The sequence below is a fragment of the Sturnus vulgaris genome, chromosome 3 (genome assembly GCF_052056855.1).
Source record: "Sturnus vulgaris isolate bStuVul1 chromosome 3, bStuVul1.hap1, whole genome shotgun sequence".
NCBI lineage: Eukaryota > Metazoa > Chordata > Aves > Passeriformes > Sturnidae > Sturnus > Sturnus vulgaris.
In genome coordinates, this window is record NC_142245.1 from 68062985 (window position 1) to 68087898 (window position 24914).

The 24914-nt window shown below is 39.7% G+C and overlaps 1 protein-coding gene across 5 annotated transcripts in view; it reads left to right on the forward strand.

Moving 5' to 3' along the window:
- Window positions 1-3419: 3419 nt before the first annotated feature.
- Window positions 3420-24914, forward strand: part of HS3ST5 (heparan sulfate-glucosamine 3-sulfotransferase 5) — a 190784-nt gene continuing 169289 nt past the window's right edge. Inside the window, exons 1-2 of one of the 5 annotated variants that reach the window (XM_088161893.1) lie at window positions 10566-11335; window positions 13068-13229. The gene's annotated coding sequence lies outside the window, so the exon portion shown is untranslated. Of the gene's footprint in view, window positions 3652-4580; window positions 4762-4842; window positions 5026-10565; window positions 11336-13067; window positions 13230-24914 lie in introns of those variants that run through there. The other 4 variants (XM_088161894.1, XM_014879255.2, XM_088161895.1 and 1 more) reach the window with 4 other exon arrangements.

Genomic DNA, 24914 nt, shown 5'->3' on the forward strand with positions numbered 1-24914 from the left:
GCTCAAACATATAGTATTTACTGATTCAGTGAAGCATGTTTTTAATGGGCTATGAAGGCACATTCCAACCTAATAGAGGTACATTGGTTATCATTTTTAAGGAATCTATTATTTTAATACACAAGTTTACATAATCCTATAAGATTCTTAAACACCTTAAGTATTTTAAAAGTTCTTTAAAAGTACCTTTTTTTTTCCAAAAAGTAAGTCAGCCTGCCATAAGTTTAAAAAAAAAAAAAAAAGTTGGCATATGAGACACTTCACATGGAACAGAATGCAAGTTTTAAAATTTGGGAGACAATTACATAAAACATACATTATGACAGACCAGATGTTTAAAAAGTAAAGAAACACTCTAGTCCAATTTCCAGAACTATTAGTGAAACTTGAATTTTAAACTAAAAATCTCGGTTCCATAGTGTTATATATAGAAGAGTAGACATCCTGTACCAATCTGCAGCATTTTCTCTGACATTTTGACTTTCTTAGAAAATCCTCTTTAGTGTCAAAACTTCACTTGGTTTCAAGTTGTTAATGAGACTGCAAACCAGTGAAACCATACAGCAAGTGTAATAAGGGCTTAATCTTGCCATTTTAATTTAATTTTTCAGAAAACAAGTTTTGCTTGTTATTTACTATCAATGCCTGTTTGGAATAAATGGGACATACTTCTTCAAGTTCGAGTACTGAAAATAAATAAAATAAAGTTGTTGGATAATAGGCTATGTAGTAGAAAAAAATATACAAAAGAAACAAACAGAACTTTATTAAAGAATAGAGGTCTCAGTTTTCTATTTCCTTAAAATTATGGCTACTAAATACCTGTTACTTTTATACCACATGAAAGGTAGGAAAAAGTGGGAATTATGGATAGACAGAAACTTCACAGTTTTACATCAGCTAGTGTCAATGTGATTATTCTGCATAAAATATGCAATGATGGATCAATGTGTGTGACACCTTATACCTCTTCCCTGCTACAGTAGACAGCTCTTAAGTAAGGAGAAAACACTGCTTTTAGTGAAGAGAAGAGAGAAAAAGAGCAAACAACTAAAATATATCTGCTTTCAATCATTTGACATATTATCTACAAGAGAAATAATAATTCATTTTTTTTTTATTAATAATGACTACTCTTCCTGCAACAGGTGGAAATATAGCCTAAATTTAACCCTACAGTGTAGATTTACATTTCTTTCCCATCTCTAACATCTGGTCTTGAAGCCACTCCTGAAATCTTACACACTCAAAACTTTATGCTAACGTCACTTAATTTTATTACTGATCTTAATGAAAATGGGATCAAGACTACATTTTCTTGGATTAAATAACCAGTAAAGAGCCTTGGGCCTTTCTCTCCTTGGGCTAGGATAGAATGGTGCCAGCTGACTATGCCTGAGGAGCTTGTTAGGGTGACAAAAATTACACCATTAAAACTTTCCTCAAGAGGGTGAGTCCTGTCAACTTAGATCCTTTATCATTTACCAGAATCTCACATTGGGTGTTTTTGAGAGGATTTTTCCTAAACCACAGAGGATTTAGAAATCATGTGTGAAGGTCTTGAGACATTGTAGGTGTTCTCTTACACTCTTCTAATGAGCAGTAGGATGTGTTTTACAGCACAGCTTGACCATGGTAAAAAGAATAAAAGTCTTCTTTCCTGCTACCTCTTCCACACTTTACATTTGTTTACAGGCCCAGCTACTTCTGTAACATACAAGCTTCTTGAATTCACTGTTGCCATCCAGCTAGCCCTTCTCCCCACATTTCCCATTCTTTTTCCCCAGATCCTCATGGGATCAGTCATCCCTTTTGCACATACTCTCTATCCTCCGCTCTCAGAGACATAGCTTGATTTAGCAGTGACAGATTCAACCTCTCTGAATGTAAACCTTCCAAAACAAATATTTTGGCTGTTAGGACCACAACCTAATGTCCTACACAAAAAAAAGAGATGCAGAAAACATTGTATACTTCTTCTTTTCTTTCTTTTTTTTTAATAGATGTATTTCTACTACCTAAGTTGTTTGTGAAAGAAATAGGGTGTAAGATACAACTTTCATATTCTTTCTGTATCAGTGATTCTATGGCCTCCTCCAAGTGGTAGCACTTCTTTATTGCAGGAGGCTGAGAGCTGTGGTTTTAACTTTGCCTCTTTTTTATTCTAATTTTCAAATTATTTTGAAATATGCTATTTATATAATAGTCATATATGGAGCATGTATACGTGGACAAACATTTATGTATGAATGTATAGCTTAACACAGAATGTTTTTTGATTAAACAGCATATATGTGTATACATATTTATAACACATGAAGGGGAGAAAAAGGCTCTATGAAATCTCTTTTTATGCCTTTCTTTTGATTACATAAGGTTTTGCTTGGTTTCTTTCTGTAAACAGAACTGGAACTAAAACTTTGAATTCTAGACAGTCTAAGTAGTATTTAATCCAGTGGTAAAGGTAAAATTATGCAAAATCCTTCTTATAAAATAAGATTTTTTAAATGCCTCTGTCCACATTTATACATATTGCCTTCAGCATAGTACAAAGTTTTTGCACATAAAATGAACATAAAGTAGCTAAAAACTCCTCAATGTATTATTTCTTTCTCATAATTTTTATTGTTGATACTCTGTTTTTAATTGCAACACGGGAGAGGGGAGTTTACCATGAAAAGAAAATGGCTTGTCTTTAAAATGTAAGAATTTAATCGTGTGCTATTGTTGCCTGCCAACAATGAGCTAAAGAGGTTAATGGATCATAGGTCTGGCAAACAGCCACGCTGCCTCCGGCTCGATACATTTAACTGCATAATCTGGGTTAAGATTTGGTGCTATTTTTTAAATCAGGGCATGAACCGTTGATAAATAAAAGTTAGGTTTTATCCAGTCTTTTTTTTCTTTTTCTTTTTTTTTTCCTCCCCGAAGACAGAGCCACTTGTGACTGATCTCGAATGGCAGGGCAGGAGGAGCGAGGGGAAGCAGGGGTGGCCTCGCCGTGTGCCCCGGGATAGGGCACTGCCCCCGTTAGCAGCCGCCGGGCACTCCCTGGCATCCCTCCGGCCGGGCATCAGCTCCCCCCTTTCCTCCCGGGCTGCCAAACTCCAGGGCCCAGAACCTCAGAGGAGCACTCTCACGGGTGCTCTACACACACCCCTTTCCCCGGGAAACTCCACTTGGAACTCCGAAACCACCACCTGCAGCCAAGTCTCCATCAAAGGAATGGGGTGTGCGGGGTGTGATTGATCTGGTTTCGTGGGTTTTTTGTCTTTCTTTTTTTTTTTTTTTTTTTTTTTTTAAAAAAAAAAAAGAGAGACCACAGAAAAAGTATATAGCTCCCCCTTTCCCATCTTGCATGTTCCTCGGGCACACTGTTGGAGGAGCCAGGCAGCAGCGGCAGCGTTATAATGCAAATCACTAAGCGAGCAACTTTCAACGCTGTTGAGGCTATTTTTGATTCCTCTCCCGAGAACGGGCTTTTTTTAGTGTGCGTGTTGCTTCCCCCCCACCCTCCCCTTTCCTTTTAATTCTTATAATCATGCCCTCCATCCCTTCTCCGCTTGCTCCCCTCTCCTCCCCCAAAGCATCCAGCAGTTATGATGCACCGTCCTCGATCCTCTCCAGCGGGTCACTCCGCTCGGGCAGGAGGTGAGCAGCCGAGCGAGGGAGGGATGCGCTGGGGCACCGCACCGCTGCCCGGCAGAGGCGGGCCCTCATTCCCCGCCGCTGCTTCATTCCTCCGCCGTCGCTTCTGGGCCCCGCCGGCAGCTCTTGGGGGCAGCCCACTTCCCCTCTGCGCTCCTCGCTTTTCGCCCTCCAGCCGCCTCCCAGCGCCACCCCAGTGCCTGGGGGAGCCCGGCCGCTTCCCGCGGAGCAGCCGGCGCCGGCGGAGGGCCCTGCCCAGCTCTTCCCTCGGCCGCAGGGCGAGCCGACTGCACCTGGCCGCGTTGCCCGCCTTAGCGGACTGGGAGCGAGAGAGAGGGAGGGAAGGAGGGGAAAAAGGGAGGGAAGGAGGGAGGGAGGGAAAGAGGGAGGCTCCTCCGTGCGCGGGGAGCGGCTCCGGCTCTCAGCTGGGCGCTACCGGCAGCGGCAGCTTCTGCCGTGCTGCGCCGCGGGCGGTGACGGCTCCCGGCGCGGCGGGAGCGCGCCGCTGCCGCGGGACCGCAGCTCTAGGGCGGGGGGCTCAAACCTCGGCCGGGAAGTAGAGACAGAGTTTTGCGGTTTTTTCTTTTCTTTCCTAGTGACTGGGCTTTTTTTATTACCGGTATTTTTAATCCCTCCCCCCGGTCGCCCCATTCGCCCGGCGGTTCGTGTGGCAGCGGGGAGGATGCGCGCCTCCCCCGGGCCGTTCCCCGGCAGCTCCCGCCGCTGCTGCGGGGCGCTGGGGGCCGCGGGGCCGGGGGCGCGCTGGGCCGCACCTGGTGGCAGTGCCATGCGCGGGCTGCGCCCCCTGATCTCCCCCGCCGCTTCCCGCCGCCCTTCCGTGCCTGAGTCTCCCTTCGCTTGTGTCCAGCATCGCGCACACACGCACACGCCGTCACGCACGGAGGCACTCACTCACTGACTCTGCCGAGCTGCCCAGGCTGCCGAACAGCACAGCGCAGCGTCGCGCAGCCCGCCTGGAGCCCCCTCCCTCCCTTCTCCCTCCCTCCTTCAATCCCTCCCTCCCTCCCTCTCTCCTCCTCCTCCCTCGCTCCCGCCCGCCCGCCGCTCTGAAGGATGCCCGGTAAGTAGCGACGAGGACCGGCACCTCTGCCGGTGCGTGATGTGAGGGGTTAGGGACTGCCTATACCGCTGCCGCCCGCCGGGGGGGCGCGGGGCGGGGGGGCGAGGGGAGGGGAGGTGACAGCGATCCGAGGCAGGGGGCGGCGGGGCTCGCCGTGTGCTCCTCAGAAGGACTTTTAGCTGCGCGGCCGGGGCTTGGATGTGGGCGCCGAGGGACGGGGTCTGTGCACCGCAGCGGGCACCGGCCGGGGCGGGGGCGCTTCGCCCGCGCTGCGGGTTGCTGCCTGCAGCACCGCGGTGAGTACGGGGCTCCGCTCCTCGCCGGGGTCTCCCGGGGGCGGGTAAGGTGTGGAGGGTGCCCTGCCGCGCTTGGGGCTCCCTCCTTGGCGGGTCTGCTCCGCGCCGTGCTGGGACCCGGGCACGGAGGGCACGGTGTCCCCCGTACGCCTCGGGTACAGTCCTCTGCTACTCCTCGGTTTTGGCCACGTCTCTAGGGGCTGCCAGCGCGGTCCGGTGTTCCGTGCGCTGCGGTGTCACCGATCGGACAAGGGGACGGAGCTCCGCCGGGCGCCTGACCTGCGGAGAGGAGCAGGCAGGTGCTGCGCACCGGGACGTGGGGAGCAGAGCGGAGCCCCGGCCGGTGCCCGGCACCGCAGCGAGAGGGTGCCCGCGGCTCCCCTGCCCGCTCCCCGTCCTGCGTGCTCCGTCCTCCTGCGCTGCAGAGGGCTCCGCTGGGAAAACGCTTGTCCCTTAGGGAAGCGTAATGTTTGTAAAATGTTTGCTATCAATTAGAGGGTGGCTCCGTTCAGCTCGGGTTTGCGCACGGCTAACTCCACTTAGGCGGGGGCTCAGCTCCGGCTACCAAATGCCAGAAACACCGTGCAAGGGGCTTTTTGTTCTCCTAGACTGCCTGGTGCGATTTGTGGGAAACACATATGAAAGCTCACAATTGCTGGCGATTTTTAAGTGGACTTTGGTAAATCATTGAAGTCTTTTTTCTTACTTTTACTGTGTGTACTTCGACAATGATCTCTACTCACTGTGTTTTTCATCCTGGGTATGATAACTCTGCCATTGAAGTCAATGGCAAAACTCCCAATTGACTTCAGAGGAAGGCAATTATGGTCAATATGGAATGAAAGGCACTGGGCAGAGGATGGAGAGATGGCAAAGTGAAAGAGATGTATAAAAGAAACTTCATCTTAGGAGCTAGCTCTCTAACCAAAGAGTTTTAGCAGCACAGTGTCTGAAATGTCTTCTAGATTTTCATTGCCACTTTGAACTGGAGAATACTGGAATGATTTCTTGATGTGTTGGAAATCAAGGGGGCTGAATCCCGTTGTTTTACCCACAGACATTATAACATATTACTTAGTAACTGATACTTTTTCCAGTATATCTTTTTTTCTCACTAAAAAGTTGGAAGCATTTGGAGACAATTAGATGAGTTCTCATTGACTTCAGTGGCCTGTGGATCAGGCCCAGAAAGGCTCAATAGAGAAGTAACAAGAGAACTGTAGTACAGTTTGTAAGGAAAGGTGTTGCATAAGCATTTAACTCATGAACACCCTCCCTCTAGAGAGGAGAAAAATCTAAATGTACATTAATTTTTTATCCCATTTTATCCAACTCTTTCACAATACAGATACAAATAAGAAAGAATGCTTCTGATTAATAATTAAAATTCCCATATTCATATGGATTACAATGAAGATTTTATGCAAAAAAAAATTCCATTAGCAAATGGAAGTTCTAGTTCACAGAACGTCTTCTGTTCAGTGCAGTATTTAGATTGGGAGCAGTCAGATATATAATGAAGCACTAAATACAAATATTGATATTCAAATGGCAAAAGCTAGACTTATTCCTGTAACCTGACTAACCACTCTCAACTGCTTGGAATGCTCTAAAAAGGAAAGTGTGATTTTTTTATTTTTTTTTCCAAATCTGAGGGTTGAAAGGACCCCCAAGCCCCCTCTACATGCTGAATTTGGTCAAAAACTTATCAAGTATCAGAAATATGCCCATAGTCATGAACGATGTGACTATTACATTGATAGGTGTGTTGGGGTGGCACTGGCTGGATGCCAGGAACTCACCAAAACTGTGTTATCACTCTCCTCCTCAGCTAAACAGGGAAGAGAAAATGTAACAAAAAGCTCATGGGTTGAGATAAGGACAGGAGAATCACTCAGCAGTTACTGTCGCATGTGAAACAGACTCATCTTGGGGAAATTTGTTTAATTTATTACCAGAGTAGGAAAACAAGAAATAAAAGCTAAATCTTAAGCATCCACCTTTCCCCTCTCCACCTCCTCTCTCCTCCCTCCATTCTTCTTCCCAGATTCAACTTGACACCCTAATTATCTACCTCCTCCCTGACAGTGGTTCTGGAGGATAGGGAATGAGGGTTGTGGCCAATTCTTCATATGTTGTTTCTGCCACTCCTTCCTCCTCAGGAGGAGGACTCCACACACTCTTCCCCTGTTTTGGTGTGGTGTTCATCCCATGGGAGATGGTCTGCCATGAAATTTTCCAACAAGTCCTCCCATGGGCTGTAGTTCCTCATGAGCTGCTCCAGCGTGGGTCCCTTGCATGAGGTGCACTCCTTCAGGTGCAGACTGTTCCAGGTGTGGGTCCCCCACAGTCACACTACTCCAGTGTGGGATCCTCCCTCCACAGGGCCACAGGTCCTGTCAGAAGCCTACTCCAGCATGAGCTTCCCGTGGGGTCACAGCCTCCTCTGAACATCCACCTTCCCTGGCACAGGCTCCTCCATGGGCTACAGGTGGATCTCTGCTCTACCATGTGCTTCCATGGGCTGCAGGGGGACACCCTGCCTCACCATGGTCTGCACCACGGGCTGCAGGGGAAGCTCTGCTCTAGCACCTGGAGCACCTCCTTCCTCTCATTCTCCACTGATCTTGGTGTCTGCAGAGCTATTGCTCTCACATATTCTCAGTTCCTGCTGAGTCCACTCAGTGACTGCAGTTTCTATTGCTCTGGCTGCACTTTCTGTTGCTCAGGGTCTTTTTCTCCCTTCTCAAATCTGCTGTGCCAAAGGTGCTCAGCCTTGGTCAGTGGCAGGTCCATCCTGGAGCTGGCTGGCATCGGCTCTGTTGGACACAGGGGAAGCTTCTGGCAGCTTCTCACAGAAGGTACCCTTGTAGCCCCCACCGCTAACGAAACACAATACAAGAAGGAAAAAATCTTTCTCAATTATGGTCCAATAATAATGTTTCCCTTTTAAATACACCTTTGTGTTAGTAGGCAAATATGAATACAAAGTTCGAAGTGCTGCATCTCTTGTTCAGCTTCTTTTTGCAGGCATCTGGTGGAATTGTCATTGAAGTGAACTGAATGTGTCACTAATACTTAACTGTGAAAAGATTAAGATGTTCATATTACAGCGGGAAAAAAAACCCCTGCAAAATGGACAAATGCTTCACTGATTATCTCTTCTCTCCTTGTAAATCCATAGGCAAGACAGACACCTCATTCTTAAAATGCCATATTGTAGGTTTCTTTCTAATTTTCTTGTGAATTCAAATGTTTCTTTTATCATATGCCATATATGGAAGTGGAGGGTACATATTTTATGGGACTTTACATGGAGAAAAATTTTGTTTGAGCTACTTTGTTGCTTCCTCTACTATCCACTCTATCTGCTATTTGCTAAAACATTGTAATTCCACAACGTATTTTTCTTGACAATACTTCTATTTCAAGTCAAATGTGAAAAATATGGTAATTACAATATTAAGAGATATGGATTTTTTTTTTTAATTGAGGGGTATGGCAAGGTGTGGTGATGGTGCTTTTTTTAAGATCCAAAGCAATGCTCTTTTATTTCTTAAATGAAGAGAGTCAGCAGTTCTGAAAATGAAGATATTTGAAAAAATCTCTGAGTTTGTCTGAGAGCCATTGTTTGGAATTCTATGTTATTTTTTTCATTTTGATATTTTAGTGCTTCTCCTTCAAAGTTGTGTTGGAGATTCAGACAGATCTTTTGGACAGCATCTCCAAAACAGAAATTTAGGGTTTTTTAGGCTTACCTGTAACTGAAAAGCATATATCTGAGTATTTAAGGCAGAGTTGAATGAAGCCAGATAATGAAGTACCAGGAAGCTCCAGAACATGATTCTGAGTAACTATTACTCACTTTTAGCAGCTTTATAAACCTCATCCTGTTTTGGGGAGTAAGTGCTGTTCATCTTTATTCAGATGAATATTTCAAGACTATTTTTGCTGTCCCTTGCCTGACTCTGAAACATGTTTATGCCCTTGTATTGCTATGGTTGTTAAGTGAATGGTAGTAAGCATTTACAGGTCTCTTGGTATTTGAATCTAGGAAGCAACATTACTGGGACTCTTGAAAGTCACCTGAATTTTGTCATTACTACATTTCTAAGAACATTTTCAAAATAAATTTTATTCTTTAGTCTCAGAACACATTCACCAGATAATTTATTTAGGACTGTATTCTTCTATCCAACAATTTAAGAACAAAAGCCTCCACTGTAGCTCAAATCATTCAAAATATTGGTTTTAGGTTATACATTGTACATATGGAACCTGGCATGTAAAGCAGATGGTATGTAAAATTATGCATAGCATGTCTGGAGAGCCATACAATATCTAAATGCAGTGCAACAGAACAAGGAATGAGTGTCACGTGCAACTTAAAATATCAATCACTGGACTATGTCTAGTCTCAACTGTGCTTTGCTTTCACGTTTGTATGTATTTGTGTGTGTGTGTTCAATTTTCTCTTATGGCAACCAGGACATTTCCTTGATAATATGATCTTCCTTAGAAAAGCATGCAGACTGAAATGATATGCTACTGGCTAAATGAAATAAAAAGATAGATATACAAGAAAAACCAGCTTAGTTCGGTTTGGGTGCAGAATACAAATGCATGGAAATTAAAAATAAATTAAAAAATCAAGAACAGAAATTCCAGTCTTTTAAGGCAAATGGCCAGACATCACTTACTACCAAGACTAGTTTTCTCTGTTAGTTGTGCTCTTGGTTTGCCCAACACAGCAATAGCACTTAACAGTATTTCTACCCTGTTGCATAAATACTGTGTTAGCTCCTCTCTCTCTCTCTCTCTCTCTCTCTCAAGTATTACAAGTCTGTAAGCACAATTTTTTTTCCTGAACAAACAAGCATTATTGTGCATTGTTAACACAATCAGATGAAATGGTAATTGCAGAAAGATTCACATCAGCAAAACCCTTAAATAAATATTAGTCTTTAAGCATGTGCTGACCTCAAGGGGACCTAATCACATTTTGTTGAACAAAGATGCTTTCATGATCAATGACCATGAAAGGTAGTATTTTTTCCCAAGTTTATTCAAACGTGTAAATCTGTGCTTATAAAATTTTGTCAGCACCAGACAACTTCAAATTTAACTTTCAGGGGGAAATCTTTAAACATTTCTATTTTTTTCTTTTAATGTTTTGTATACTTTAGAAGTACTGGAAGCAATTAACTGTTTTAAAATGGGATGCACAGCTGTACTTTTTCAAACTAGTCAAAATTAACTTTTGTAGATGAGATGTGAAGGATGAAGTTTATAATGAAGTACTACTGCAAAGTGAACTTTACATATAATAATGAACTAACATTGCACAAGGTAGACTTTAATAGCCAATTCTGTTAAGATTCAGACATTTTTTCAAGACGACAAATTGAAGAAATGTCTCCATGATTAAACTGTTGAATATCCCCAAACAAAGTATTTTTAAGGTACCTGACTTGATATACAACGTTTCACGCTACAAAATAAGTAAATAAATAAATAGATAGATAGATAGATAGATAGATAGATAGATAGATAGATAGATAGATAGATAGATAATTCCTGTGCTTTTTGTTCACTAACCCTCTTAGTCCTTATGCATTTTATTTTTTGCAATAGTGTTGCTTGAGAAAATACAGCTATGTGTCTGGGGGACCAAAGGAACACATTTGTCCTCATACATTACAGAACAGTGTCTAACAATTTATTTCTCTTTCAGAAATGAAAGAACTTTTATCCATTCAAATCACTGTAATACAATCTTGTATTATAATGGCTTGAACAATCTTGACTGCACACAGTTGCTGGAGTCTCCAAAGGACTGTCATAAATAAAGCTATTAGACTGTATTATAGCAGACACATATTCAGAGTCTACCAAGGGATGACAGGATTTTACATTACAGCAGAAAATGGTAAAAAATGTCTGCGAATTACCAAAAACTATTGGTAAAAGGACTTAGTAAACTGTTTTATAATACATATATATGCCTATTTTTCTTTTAAAGTATGCAAATGAAACATTAATATTAATGAATTAATCCTATGTAGAAGTAAGTGAAAAATGAGACAACAAATAAGGGATTTGTCCTCCACAACAAGTGTTTGAGCTTGCTCAGCAGTGTATAAACTTTCTGCAGTAACTGATGGACATTCAGCCTACATCAAAACCTGCCTTTGCAACCTGACATTGCTGCTGTGATGACAGCCTTAGAAAACTGGCATCTCATGAGAGAGAAGTCAGTTTACATCAACGGAAATGGATTTACACTGCATCCTGGATTCTTTGCAGACAGGTTTGTTTTTATTTTTCCTCTTACTGTTATAGAAGGCATGACTTTTGACAGGTATGAAGAAAAAAATGAGTTTGGCAAAACCCTGAACGAACTTAGAAACAAATTTGGAAATAGTGGAGACATATCAAAATGAAGTAAATATATATATATAAGAATGTGTTATGTTGGTGGTTTGTTTTTTTTTTCAAGAGAGGGAAAAATGCACTCTTTTGTGAAAGTTGCCTAAGACAGAAGTAAGACATAAAAAAAGTGCAACTGAGGTTAAAAATAAAATTATGAAAGTTGAGTTACCTAACATGTTCTGGCCATGGGAGAAGTAACTAAAGCTGACATAACGACAGGATGGGAGCCTCAAAAGTAGACTAAAGCCAGAAAATAACCATTTCTCATGTTGGAAATCCAGATGGCCCTAACAGATTTTGTGTGCATTTGTATACACATTTATCTGTGTATATACATGTGCATACATATATACTTTTTTTCTTTTAATATCCAAATCTGTATAATGCCCTACTTTGTTACCAACTGATTTCTTCATCCCAGCAGGGATTTGCTGGTTCTTCTTTTTGTCTGACCAAGAAGTCACAGAGAAAGATTTGATAACACAGTAAATAGCTGAGAGTAGTTAAATTGTTTCCTGAAGGTAAAACAGTAGGGTCCAATGGTTCTCCTGCAGAATGTTTTAAACCCAAGGCTATAAATAAGAGGCAGTGCTGTCAAAGCAAAACAAACCAACAAAAACCCACAAAAATAAAAAACAAAACAAAACAAAACAAAAAAACCCAAACCAAACAAACAAAAAAACAAAAAAAAAATCAAATCCTAGAAAAGAAGAAAACAAAATTAATCTTTACTTCAATGCCTGAAGCCAATGTTACATTTTGTCCTGAAAAACATGAATCTGAAGGATATTTTGCCAACTACAGGCTTGTGTCACCTACAATCACAGTCAAGGTCTTCCTGTTTAGACTTGAAAAATCAACTACAGTCTTACAATGGAGAAATAAAAAATATTTTCTGTGAATGTTTTGTGGAGCTTTTAAGGAAACTGGAGATGACAGTGGAGCAGAGGAGTATTCAATACAGCATTTTATTTAATACACTAAATAGATATACCATTTTTTCTTATAAAATTTTGATGCTTAAAAGACTGTTGAATGGATTGAGTGGAGCTAACTTTGGCATGATGTCAGAAGGAAGATCTGAGGTAAAATATTTTAGATAATTTGCTGCTGCAAGTCCTCACCTTTGTAAGTGCTGTGTAAGTATAAATAATGTCAGAAGTGGCAGCAAATCCTTCCTCTTTATAATTTCACATTCCTGCCTCTTGTAAAAGGATTAATCTCAAATCTAAAGTAAACCAGATTTGCAGCAGGAAAAAAGTCTGCCAAGGTAGAATCTATCAGTATAGTCAAACAACATGTCTTTATTTGTCTTCTGGTGGAAAATTACATTCCAGAGTGGTGATGCACAATCTGTATAAAATAATCTATTATAATCTTTTTGGCAAATATTTCTGAAAAAGAAAATATGACTGAGAAGCTTTTTACCAACCACAGAGTTTCACTCAGAGGTAGAAAAGATTTGAGGAGAACTAATGAGAAATTTGTCCTGGCGTTAGAAGTTCTCCGTTTACATATGAAAAAATAAAATTCTGGTTACGACTGACATGGCTAGCTACTCTTTCAGCATGCTGTATGTATGAACTGAAAACGAAATTTACTTCCTCCAGGTATGGCAAAAAACGTGGGCTTCAGAAAGTCAAACTGTGCAACTGCAGAAAATGGAACTTGGGCCTTCGTTCCTATGTACTTAAAACATATTTCATTGCTCTGGTTGCTTTCCCAGCAGTTCCTTCAGGACTGCTCCCTGGCTGCTAGTGAAGTAGATTTAGGTGAGTGAGAAGCAACAGCTCTTTCCTCCCTTATACATTGGACCTACAGTGTTGTAACTGCCCTTGCTTCCCTCCTGGTGGCAAACAAAAGGAATATTTATGGTGCAGATGCCTCAGAGAGGTTTTTGTACTCCTCCAACCTTACACAACTTAATAGCAAAAAACAACAAAGGATGAATTTCATGACAGAAGCTTTACTTGTGAGCATTATCCTTGAACAGAAATTATTTTCTTTAACAAAAATGGATTTAAAAGATTTATCTGTAATTTAGATTTGTCATATTTCTTCTTTTGTAACAAAGCAAACTAAATTTCTTTTTTTTTGTTTCAGAAACAGCGACTATAAAAGTTTTTTTAATGATAGTGTGTAATTTTTCTTTTATTTTCCATTACTCTTTTTTGTGAAAGCAGGAAAGTATTTCAATAGGAAGAAGAGTAGAAAGATGAGAAAGGGATAAAAATATTTTGTAAACTTTCTAACAATTTCTCTTTTACACAAAACAAATATATCTGAATAATACCTCTTTGTCATTTATCACCCTGAAAGAATCTTAAAAGAATTAAATTTTAAAAATCAATTTTTCAAATGTCAATTCAGAATGGATCAAAACTATTTATCACAAAAGTTTTGTCTTTGAAGATATTTCAGTCAGGTCTGAAGTAAAACTTGAAGCTGGCTCAAATTTCTTTGAAATTTAGGTTTTTCTTGCGTATAAGTGAATTTAAAATTAAACTGACTGTAGAAAAGGCATTTTCATACATCCTCTGTGCAATGTGATAACATATTAATTAAAAGGTACATTTTTCATTTTTATTAATCTATAAGGTGATTTTCTTGTGAAAATAAGAAAAAAATAAAAAAAACTGAAAGAAGTCCCCAAAATATTGACGCAAGGTTCTTCATCTGTCCCTAATAATTTTTTTTTTCCTTCTGAGACTTGGAAGATTTTAAACTTACTTCTTCAACTTCATAAAAAAGCATTTCAAAAGCTCCAAACATTTTTCCTAATGAGGAGAATAATACCTGGCCCATTTCTGAGCAGACATGACATTGTGTAGATCATGGTTTTAGGCTAACGGATTAGAAGTATTAGGAAGGTAAAGGGGTGATTTCTTTGAAAGGTACTCGCTTAGTGGAGGTTGATTATTTCATTCCTGAATACAGCTCATACATTGAGGAGGACTTTGGGTGAGAAGAGAAAGAGGAAAGGAAATGTCTCTTTGCTATAACTAAAGACAACAGCGAACAGGAATTAAGCGTGTCTTTTTTAAAATTTTTAAGAGGACAATGCCCTACGGCTGAACAACACATAGGCTCAGGATGTGCTTCTAAATGTGGGTAAAGCTTAGTGCGCAGCTGGGAAGAAATCTGCTCCCCTTGGTGTAGGGTTCGAGTACCTGAAGTGTGCTGTTGATGTGAGGTGACACGTGTCAGCGAGTGGTGCTGATGGGCCAGACAGCCGCCCCCAGAGCCGGCTGTGCACCAGCACCAGTGCCCTGGGTCAATATGGGAAGCACAGCGTGCAGAGGCAGTGCAAATCCCCGGCACGCTGGAAGGCAGAAGCTGGCCACTCACGTCTGCTATCCCCCAGGGACACGAGGGAACAGATTTGTCAGGGTTTGTCTCTTTTATTCCAGTAATTATGAGAGATTAATTGGGAATGTTTACTGTTGGGAGACTAATTGGGAATGTTTGTTGTTTACATGTTTGTTTAGTTGGGGTTTTTTCCTATTACAGCTGCATTTCTGCTCCTTCCCTGTAATTTTCATTAATAAATAGAATGATGCAAGGCCTCCCTCTAGCCTGGAGGCCAGCTAAGTACGGTCACTTCCATATGGTTAAGCTCCCTTAGCCTCCCAAGCACAGGCTGCATCTAACTGCCTCTTGGGAAAAGCCCCAAAGCTGGGCTAGTGCCCTAGCTGTGCCTAGGAAACCCTTGGGAGACAGCTGGTCAAGTAGCCAAGATCAAAAGAGTGTCAGGGTCTGCCCTGACATTTTATGTTCTAGGGAAAAAAGTAGTTCCAGGGCATGAATTCATGCCCTACTATCGTTTAACTCACTTACATAGATGTAATCTTAGTATTATTTAGGTCAGTGTGACTGCAAACACATAGATGCTGTTTACTCACTTTACTTGTTAGGAATTAATTCAGTTGATTTAAATGATGCTACTACACCACAGCATGATATTTTTACAAATAGCATACGAGGGGCTTAGTATTTGTAACCAGTCATTAACTGTGGAATATGTAACAACATTCTGAAAGCAGGGGAAGATTTGAATGTGGTAAAATGTTTTAGAAAATGGTGGCTACTCTTCTGCATACTTTTCTGCATTATTTATAGTTACATATGGTCATTTTTCCAAAAATTGTTGTTATAGGAAAGCTGTTATCCATTTACAGCGCATTTGTTCTCAGAAATTTATATTGTGTTGAAAAATCTGGTTTTTCAGAGGTACAAAAATGTGAGGGTACTAGCTCTTCTTTTAAAAGATGCATTATTAATTTTTACCAAGAAGGCAAAGAGACACAAAAAGCCTTATTTGATGACTATCAGTATTCTGTGTTTCAAGACAACAAAAATAATGACAAATCTTTTAGGGTGGGGTATCAGGAACCAAACTTATTAGGCTTCAAAATATACACCTTTTAGCTAGCTGGAAATTATGCTTACATAGGATATTTGGATACAGTTTTAATATGTAGTTGAATGACAGTGGGCTAATTGCATAAGAAAAAGAATATTTAATTTAGTTGTGGGGGAAAATACATTTATTTTATAGTGACTCAACAAATTTTTATTTCTTGCTATTTAACATCACTGTGCACCTTTTGCAACTTTGCAAAAGTCATCTTTTCTAATCTTTCTTCATCTTTTCTTGGTGAGCTTTTGCGAAGTTTTATTATTCTTTTACTGATGCAGAACAACTTCAAAAGCAGTGAATATTAGTCTGGGTGTGGATACATTGAAATGCTGCCTAGAAGAGACTCTGCTTCTTAGAATAGTCCTACAATATCAGTTTTGTGGTTCATGAGTTGCATATGTAAATTAGAATGCTCCTGGGGGAAAGTTACCTATCAGAGAGCTAATAATTTCCCATCAATGGTAAAATAATTGCCTCCAAATGCTGTGACCCCAGGTGTGTGGTAAGACTGAATCTCAGGGGCAAGGTCATGAGGTCCCAGTGCCTTCTGTGGACATTACTTCCAGTTAGGGTTTCAGCAAGCTGCATTTAATACCTCTGGAGGTTTCGAATTAGGAGGAAGAACAAATCTAAATATTTTAGCTATTTCTTTCTCTAAGTGATGCTTTTAGGGCAATTTCAAGGAGTCTGATTTAATTATTGCATAAGTACATATATAATGAACTTGATGTACCCAACTTTAACAAAAACCCCTGCATCTGAATCTGATAAATAGACAATAGTCAAATATCAGTTGCATTATTCAGTAGGAGCTATTAGGCTTGACCAATAAAGAAGTGAAGATTTTCTAGAAAATTGAAACTTAACGAAGCATACCAGGATTTTTAGCTTAGTTTAGTTTGGAAGCTGAGATGATATATAAGTCACTTACTTTGTTTAGCGAAATCACTGAGTTCCCTAAAATTCTTCATGCTTGGAAAATTCTGTGTAGCTTGCAACTCCATAAATATATTTAGAAACAGTAGGGTAGGAGCAGATATTGAAAGATCCCTAGCAAAAATTTGAGAGAGGTACTGTAGGATTATTCATGATATACATACTGCATATTGATTTCTAATTTATACTTTAATATGTATTGTACACACTCTCACCTAAATAGAAATGATTTTTTTTCTCTCGGTATGGCATATAATGATTAAGGAGCTCTGAGAGTGTTCTAAAAAGTTTAAGTTATTTATCACTGATACTTAAAAAGGAATAGTTAAGTAAGTAGATCTAAAGCCGGCCTGGAGCTTCTTTGGTGTGTGTCTGAAGCATGTCTACTAACTACAACTGCAATTCATGATCTAAAGAGCATCCCTCTCCTTGCATCCTGCTGTAATGCCTCTGGTGCCTCTGCCTTTATCTCTTCCTTCCCTTCAGTTTGGTCTGCAGGGATGATAGCTCTCAGTAGATGAATACAACTCATGCAGTCCAGAAAAAGAGGGATTCATACCAAGCAGTTGTTAATGGGTAGCAAACTAGTAGCCAGCCTCAAATCTGAGTCAGACAAAGAATTTACCATAAGTTTGAGTTTTTTTCCTCCAGCCTCTTTCTTGGAAAAAGCTCCAAATCAAGATCCAGCTTTGCAAATCACTTTGAAGATTACTTCAATATCAAAAGACCATATTTTTCTGAAATAAATTGTCTATTAAATATTTCAGTCCACTTGACAAAGGTACTTTGAACAGATGTTCGGCTGAAGCATTCGGGGAGAAAGATCATGACACATTTGGTGACAATGTGGTACCGGTGCCAATAGCTTCCTATAAGCTGTGAAAAAAACAGATGTTACTCTGGCCAAAGTTGTGCCTTCCTCTTGACTGCTTTCAGCAGGGTGCAGGCCTGATTCTGACCCCCACTCCCTGAACTAACCTTGAAGCTGCTGTTACAGTGATGGAGACCTCTCAATTAGCCTGATCCTCCTGTTTGACTGTTTGACACATGCTACAGCAAAATTGTCCTTGCCTGACTGTGGCAGCTGCCACCTCCAAAGTGATACTGTCTGCTTATAACTCAAAGTATAACTCTGTCATACATGCACTTAGTGCAGAATGACTCTTAAAAGGCATTTTAATCTGCTGGCATTTTAGTTCGTAGGCCTCTGGGGTCAGGTTGAAAAATTACACTAATGCTGAACTTACTCTGATATTCTGGGCAGCCTTCTGAATTTTAAATAACTATCCTCAGAAGGCTACCCTTTTCAAAAATTATCTTAAAGACTGCACACAGAATTTTAAGCTCAGTTCAGTTACCACACTGATATGCAGACTGAATTTTATAAAAATGTAGGGTGCGAATCTCTGAATTTATGGATACTAGCAGTTATTTTAGTTTTCATTATCAGAGTATCTGTTCCTACAGTGCTAACTGTGTGAGTTCTGTGTTACAGTAATTGTTAATATTTGCATCTGAATTAACTGTTCTGCATTTCTGGTTTTGTCGCTAACTGCCTATTCAAATATGTGGGATTATTTTGAAACCTATACAGGAACCAATTTTTTATAGTCTGGAAATAGGCAAGGCGAGAGATGCAGGTCTATTTTTCCAACAAATGGCTCTTCTTAATCCATTCTCTTATATGTATATACAGAAAAAAACAATTACCATCTCTTTACCTTTGGAAATATTTATGCAAGTATTTTATATTTTCCTTATTCAGCACTTGTTGTTTCTCCCAGTGATCTACTTGGATTGTTTCTGACTCTGATCATACCCCCCAGTCTGTGGGGTACACAGCTTCTTCTTACAGCTTCTTCTACTGCTGTGCCCTCTTCTATTGCAAAATTGATGAGTTGAGCTTGTCCAGCTCAACCCATTGGGCCCCTCTTCTGGTCCTCTACCACCTATCTCCTCTGATCTGACCCTGCCCTCAGATTCTTTCCAGAGTGCAGATTGCAGTGGGCATCCAGCCATGGAATGGGACCAGATTTTGGGCAAAAAATAAACCCCACTGCTTCCAGGCAGGGACTGAAACCCGCTAGCCATCTGTTCTGCCTGATTGTTAGGGATAAGGGCTACCCAGAGGTAGATTTTAGCAAGGCCTTGAGCAGGTGTACCTTTCTGATTTATCTGAACCTTCTCTTGCTTGCAGGCTCAAATACATGCTAAGTATTCTATATTCTCAGTATTGAAATCAGATTTTGAAAAGCTGTAAACAGTTCCCATTTCACAGCACATCTTACTCAGCTTGACTGGAGCTGTTCTCCTTTGGGAGGAGGTCTTTCTGAGCCAGAGGGAAAGGAAGGATGAGCTCAATATATTCCTTGTTCTACCAGCTGCCACCAAACATATTCATCTTCCCTCCAAGGAACTATGAGTCCAGATCCATTCACACTGTGCACCCTGATGAGACAGAGTGACATCTTCCATGATAGGTGATGAGGCTGTGGTTCCAACCTCAGGGGGTTTTTTAGGCTTTTTTTTTTTTTTTTGTCGCATCTAATGAAGAATGCCAAAGCAGATGTATTTCACTGTTGTGCTTTCAGGAGCTGAGTGAAGTAAAAAGCCTAGGATGGCAGCTACAGTGAACTCTTGCAGCATGCTGTATACCTGGACTGTGAGGAAAAGTAATTCTTTGGTGGCTCTGATAAGTCACAGTCTTTTCTGAGTGCTCCAGCAAGCTCTAGGAAGAAGGTTTAATGACTTCATCTACACTGTGTTGGAAAAGCCTTGTTCACTTTGCCATGTGTCCAGCCTTTTGCTAGTTAGCAAAGAGTTTCTAGAATGCTTCTTCAGCTCCTTTTAAGATTGTGTATCTTATTTTTAGATTGACAGCAAACTGTGCCTGGCAGTGACATCTGCAAGCTATTCTTTCTGGGGCTGAATGGTGGCTTTTGTGTTAGATGTGTGATGCATAAACACACCAGTTCTGCTCTTTGAGTAGAAGGAGGGCACAGTTTGCTTCAGAGGGTTTATTTTATCCTTGTCCTAGTCTAACATCATTGCCTCCATATGAACTGGGTGACTCTGATTTTTAGTTGAGATAGACAATGGTTCTGAGTCTGCACAGGAGCCTTTAGGTACAAATGCATCCCAAATAATACAAGTAAGAAACTAATGATAATGTTTCATATTATTTACATAAAAAATCAGGAAGAAATAAACCATTACTTACAAAACAAATTGTTCTGTTAATGTCTATAAGCACACAGTTGTATAGAAAATGTAAAGATATATTACAAAATTCCTGTCTTTTGATGCTTTGCAAGACTCCTCTTTCAAAAGTTTTGCTTGGCATTCTTAGGAGGACAGAGTTCTTCCATCAAAATATTCTGCCTGATTAGTAGTTAATTTTCTCATTTTGGGAAAATCTTTGCTGAAAAATAAAAAGCCCCATAACATCAAAATGTAATTTCATCACTCTTCGCTTCCTCTTGGGAAATACCGCTACCCTCCTTTTTGTGAACCACAACTGCGATTTTTTATCCAACAGATTCAGGTCTTGAATAAGGAAACACTGTATTACTTGCTTTCATAATGCTACTGAACCATGTCAATTTTTCATTTATATGAGGAATGACCTATGCTTTCTTATCCTTCCCTCTCTCCCAGAATTTGACACAGAATTTCAATGTCACAGGAAGAGAAAAGCATTACATCTGTGCAAAAATAATTCACTTCATCATATATCATTCTTAGCAGCATCACACTTTCACCTTTCACAAAATTAGAAGATGAATTAATAAATTGGTGTTTATTCCAACCATAATGGAAAACTGTGACTACTTAAACGGGCTCATGGCCTCCCTGTAATTGAAATTTGCAAATATTAATGAGATTATACCAGTATTCTGTCAATAAATATTATCAACTGAGTTCATTTGTGTGGAGGTCTTGAGATTTCTGCAGAACGATTTTGCATTGGCACTTTAAAGGTCTCATATTAGACCTAACAGATCATGACTACCTTTTTTAATTAACTCAAGTCCTCTCAAACTTTATATAACATGCCAAGGGGTATAAAATATACATCTCTTGCACATGTAAGCAGACAGAAGAAATGCACACTGATGTGATGTTGCTTATGAAGACTTACAAATATTTGGAGAGATGCAGCTGCAAGTGGCAGATAATCTAGATCTGTCCCAGGTGTAACTTGTTCCTAAATGATTGTATATCTCTGCTGGAAAAAAAACACAAACATCCAGCACTGTCTCTGGGAGACAGCTCTAAGCTCTTACCTCATTATTAGGTGGCAGCTCTGTGATAAAAAGTGACCCTGTAGTTAAAAACTCTTTAGTTACTTGTATGGAAGAGTTGCTGGAGGAAGCTGAATCCTTTTGCACAGGGCCTGACACAGCCAAAGCTGAAGGCATGTACATACACCGAGAGCAGGAGCACTGCCTGTGACAGCACCACTTGGTGTCACCTGCCCTACAGAAATCACCACTGGGCAAGTTCTAAGTACCTGAGGTATGTTTAAAAACCCTGAGGAGTCAAAACATGCTTTTCAAGGGGTTATAATTCCTAAAAATATCCCTGATTAGAAATTTCCAGGATCAGCCTACCTGGAAGGGTGAAGGAAAACAGTTTTTCTTTTTATCTGAGGAAAACTCCAAAATCATGTAAATTATTAAAAAGAAAAATGCTTGAATATTTTTAATGTCTGTGAAAACTGAAATTTCAGAGCTGAAAAACTGAAAAAAAATGCATCCAAAATTGTCACACAAATATATTTTCTTTAAAATGCATTTGTTCATTCCAGTGACATTTGACTGAGCTTCAGCTTTTCAAAAAGTATATAGTGAAAAGATTTTTTTTCTAAATTTATTGATAACTGTAGCTCTTTCTATATTTTTGTAATTGTTTGGAATATCCTGAGCATTCAAAGGAATGAAAGAGATCACTTATCCTCTGTATTTGGCATGAAGGGTGTCCTAATGCACATTTCAGCTTTTCATTGTAGAAGAATGCTATCCTGTGGATTGCTTACAGAAATTGGGAGAGGCTATATCTGGTACAGGCAGTCAAATGACATTGTGTAGTACACAGTCAGCATATTTCAAACTAAGAAATCCTTTTTTCTTTTGTTACCTTCAAGTTTTCCTTGGAAACATTGCCAGATAACCGTGGAAAAATCCTACTAAAAGTGCAACTAGTGAGAGAAAACTTAAACTGTCATTGTGCAAAACTGTAAACTTAATAAAAATAACTTATTGAAAGAATTGCCTCCCCATTTTCTGTGTTCTGTGTTTTGAAAAAGGTCACACCGAATTATCATATTTTTCCCCCGACCTTAAAATCTCTGTCAGCATGTTTTATTTTTTATTGGAACCTGGCACAGCATTTCTCTGGTGATTTTCTGAAGGTTCCATCTTTTATTTTAAAATAAAAGCAGAAACTCAAGGTGGGGGTAAGGGCAAGGTGGAAGGGAGAAGCATGAATCTCTGGCTGTGACCATGAAAAAGAAAACTTAAAAATACCTCAAAAAGTTAAGATTTTGCCTTTTTACTTTCTTTTTTTTTAGGAGAAACTGACTGGCACTTGAATTTTACTATTTGATATAGTCTAATTTTAGGTGTGAATATTGCAAAGCTCTTTGTATCTACACTGGGTCTGAGTTTGCCTTTGGGTTGTGTAAAAATTCTCAGTCCATTTCTTACTGCTCAAACCCCTTCTCAAAACTAAGCCACCCCATTTTTTTTCCCAGTTAATTAAGAAAAACTTCTATGCTGTAGGAGACTTTCTGAAGAAATATGACTTGAAGATAATTTAAATAAGGAGAGATTCCAAAACTAATCAGTCTCCCATCATTCAAATACTCTTCCTAGTGATAGAAATTCATAAAATCATGGCATGACTTTCAGTATCATCTCTGAATTTCTTTACATCCAGAATATTTCCCTAGTATAATAATGTAATTTTCCAAAACTATATATATGACTCCATAGTATATGAGTTCTGAAACTAATACAAGAAAAATAATCTTTGCTGCATTCATTTCAGAGAAGTATGTTATTAATTAATAAATTATATAAAAACTATTACAGAAACCATTCCAGTTGATTTTTCTGCCATATTCTAGAACTTCCTGGTTTTAAAATAAATTTTATATTTTAATTTAATTGTTCTACAGATTAGCAAATCCTATCACAGTGTTCAATAAAGGATATGAACAAGCTGATGGGTAAAGCTCTCCAAACTGTATGTGCACAAGTTGCTTTTCACTGTGAACTTATAAAAATACTTCTTCTTTTTTTTTTTTTTTTTTAAATTGGTCTTGCATTCAGAAAGTTATCACATCTGTGGCTTTCATAGGAGCATATCCATTGTCTGTGCCAGTGTGAACATTCTTACATGAGATTAAATGCTTAGTCTCATATTTCAGCCTTTAACTTTCTTTATATATATAAACCAGATCATGCACAGGCATATATTCTATTTCAACAGACATAGAATTTTCAAAGTATGTTGAACATATGTGTGTATGTATATTTATTTATTTATTCATTTATTTCTCTTTAGGCATTTCCAATTTATAAATTGGAATAAAATTTTTTCACTTATCTATCAATAAAACTTATTTTTTAAATTCCTGTAGATTGTGCATTTGAGGAAATCAGGCTTTCATCTAACTGAGTTATTGGATTTACCTTCTTTTGTATATCTGGGCATTTTCGTATTTTAAAATATGGTGCATACAAATATTTATAAGGAGACAAAAGATACCTAATGGGACTGAAAATGTTCCAATAGTAAAAAAAGGGCACTACTCTATTAGTAGGACAGAGATGTCTGTACTAGAAACATCTGTAATTTTTTTAACATGTTTGAAACCATAAGTTTCTCTTTGGTAAGGCAGACACTATTTAATAAAACTTTCTTATCTATTAGTTCACACACTTGCCAGTTGAATATGTGACTAATAACTGAAACAAATGAATTTTATTGGAAAATATCCATAATGAAATTAAATTATAATGATTTTCAAAATAAAGAATTTGCTTTTCAGGATTTTCTTTCACAACATGAGCTTTAAAAAATATTTTAAAAGAAAACAAGAGGAAACCTCCCCAAGTTTTACTATATCCACCCTAAGAACTCTTAAGGGATTTCCTGCATTTTAAATGAAAGAACAAGCTGTTTACCTTTTATGTTACAGTGGGTATTCCACAGTATTTGCTTGTTACATCGTGGGCAAAAAAGAGAATGCTGGATTACCAGTGCAGTAAGAGAAGCACTAAGCACAGAACCTCTGCCATACTTTTGGAAGACCTTGAGATCTAAAGATTTGATCTATCACATAAACAGTTAATTGCAGCCCCTCTAGCATCCATGACAGTAATTCCATATAGAAGTAAAGGTGAAGTCTAAGACAAGATGTATAAGCTACTTTATAAGATTTAGGAACAATCTGAACATTTGTGGCCAGGTGGATGCCTGAGGTGGACACCTTTCTCTGTGGCATTAATGTGAACATGTATAGTAAAGGAAAAGTGTGGAAGGGCTCCGAGGATGCCAGAACAAGAGCAGAGTGTCAACTCAAAGGAAAAGTAGTGATTCTTTTCATTCAAAATATCTTGTATGGCTGGCTGGACCTGTAGGTGCCAACTGACTAAGCATAATTTACCAAGCAGAATTTGGGTCTGTATTTGAAAGAGAGCAGAGGAAAAGAAACCAGATCTGCAATCTGCTAGTGATAGCTGCATCATTTTTTCTCCTTTCTCAAGACAACCTGTGACATAATGAGGAGGGAGTTTTAATGTGTAACCAACAAGTTATACATACATAGAACCCTGCTTAAGATTGTAATATCTCCTACAGCAGTAAGTAAGCTAACTCTGATGATGGGCCTCTCTCTGACCACTGTCCCTGGTGTCTGTGATCTGAGATCCCCACCTGAGACGCACCAGGTCCCACCTGGGGTGAAAACATGGGAAGACATCAGGCTTTCCACGGTGACAGCTCCCCTGTACATGATCTGGTGTGTGACATGAGCAGGGCTCCCAGCATGACTGCAGTGTAGGAATCCCTTTGAGGTGCTCAGGTAGGACAA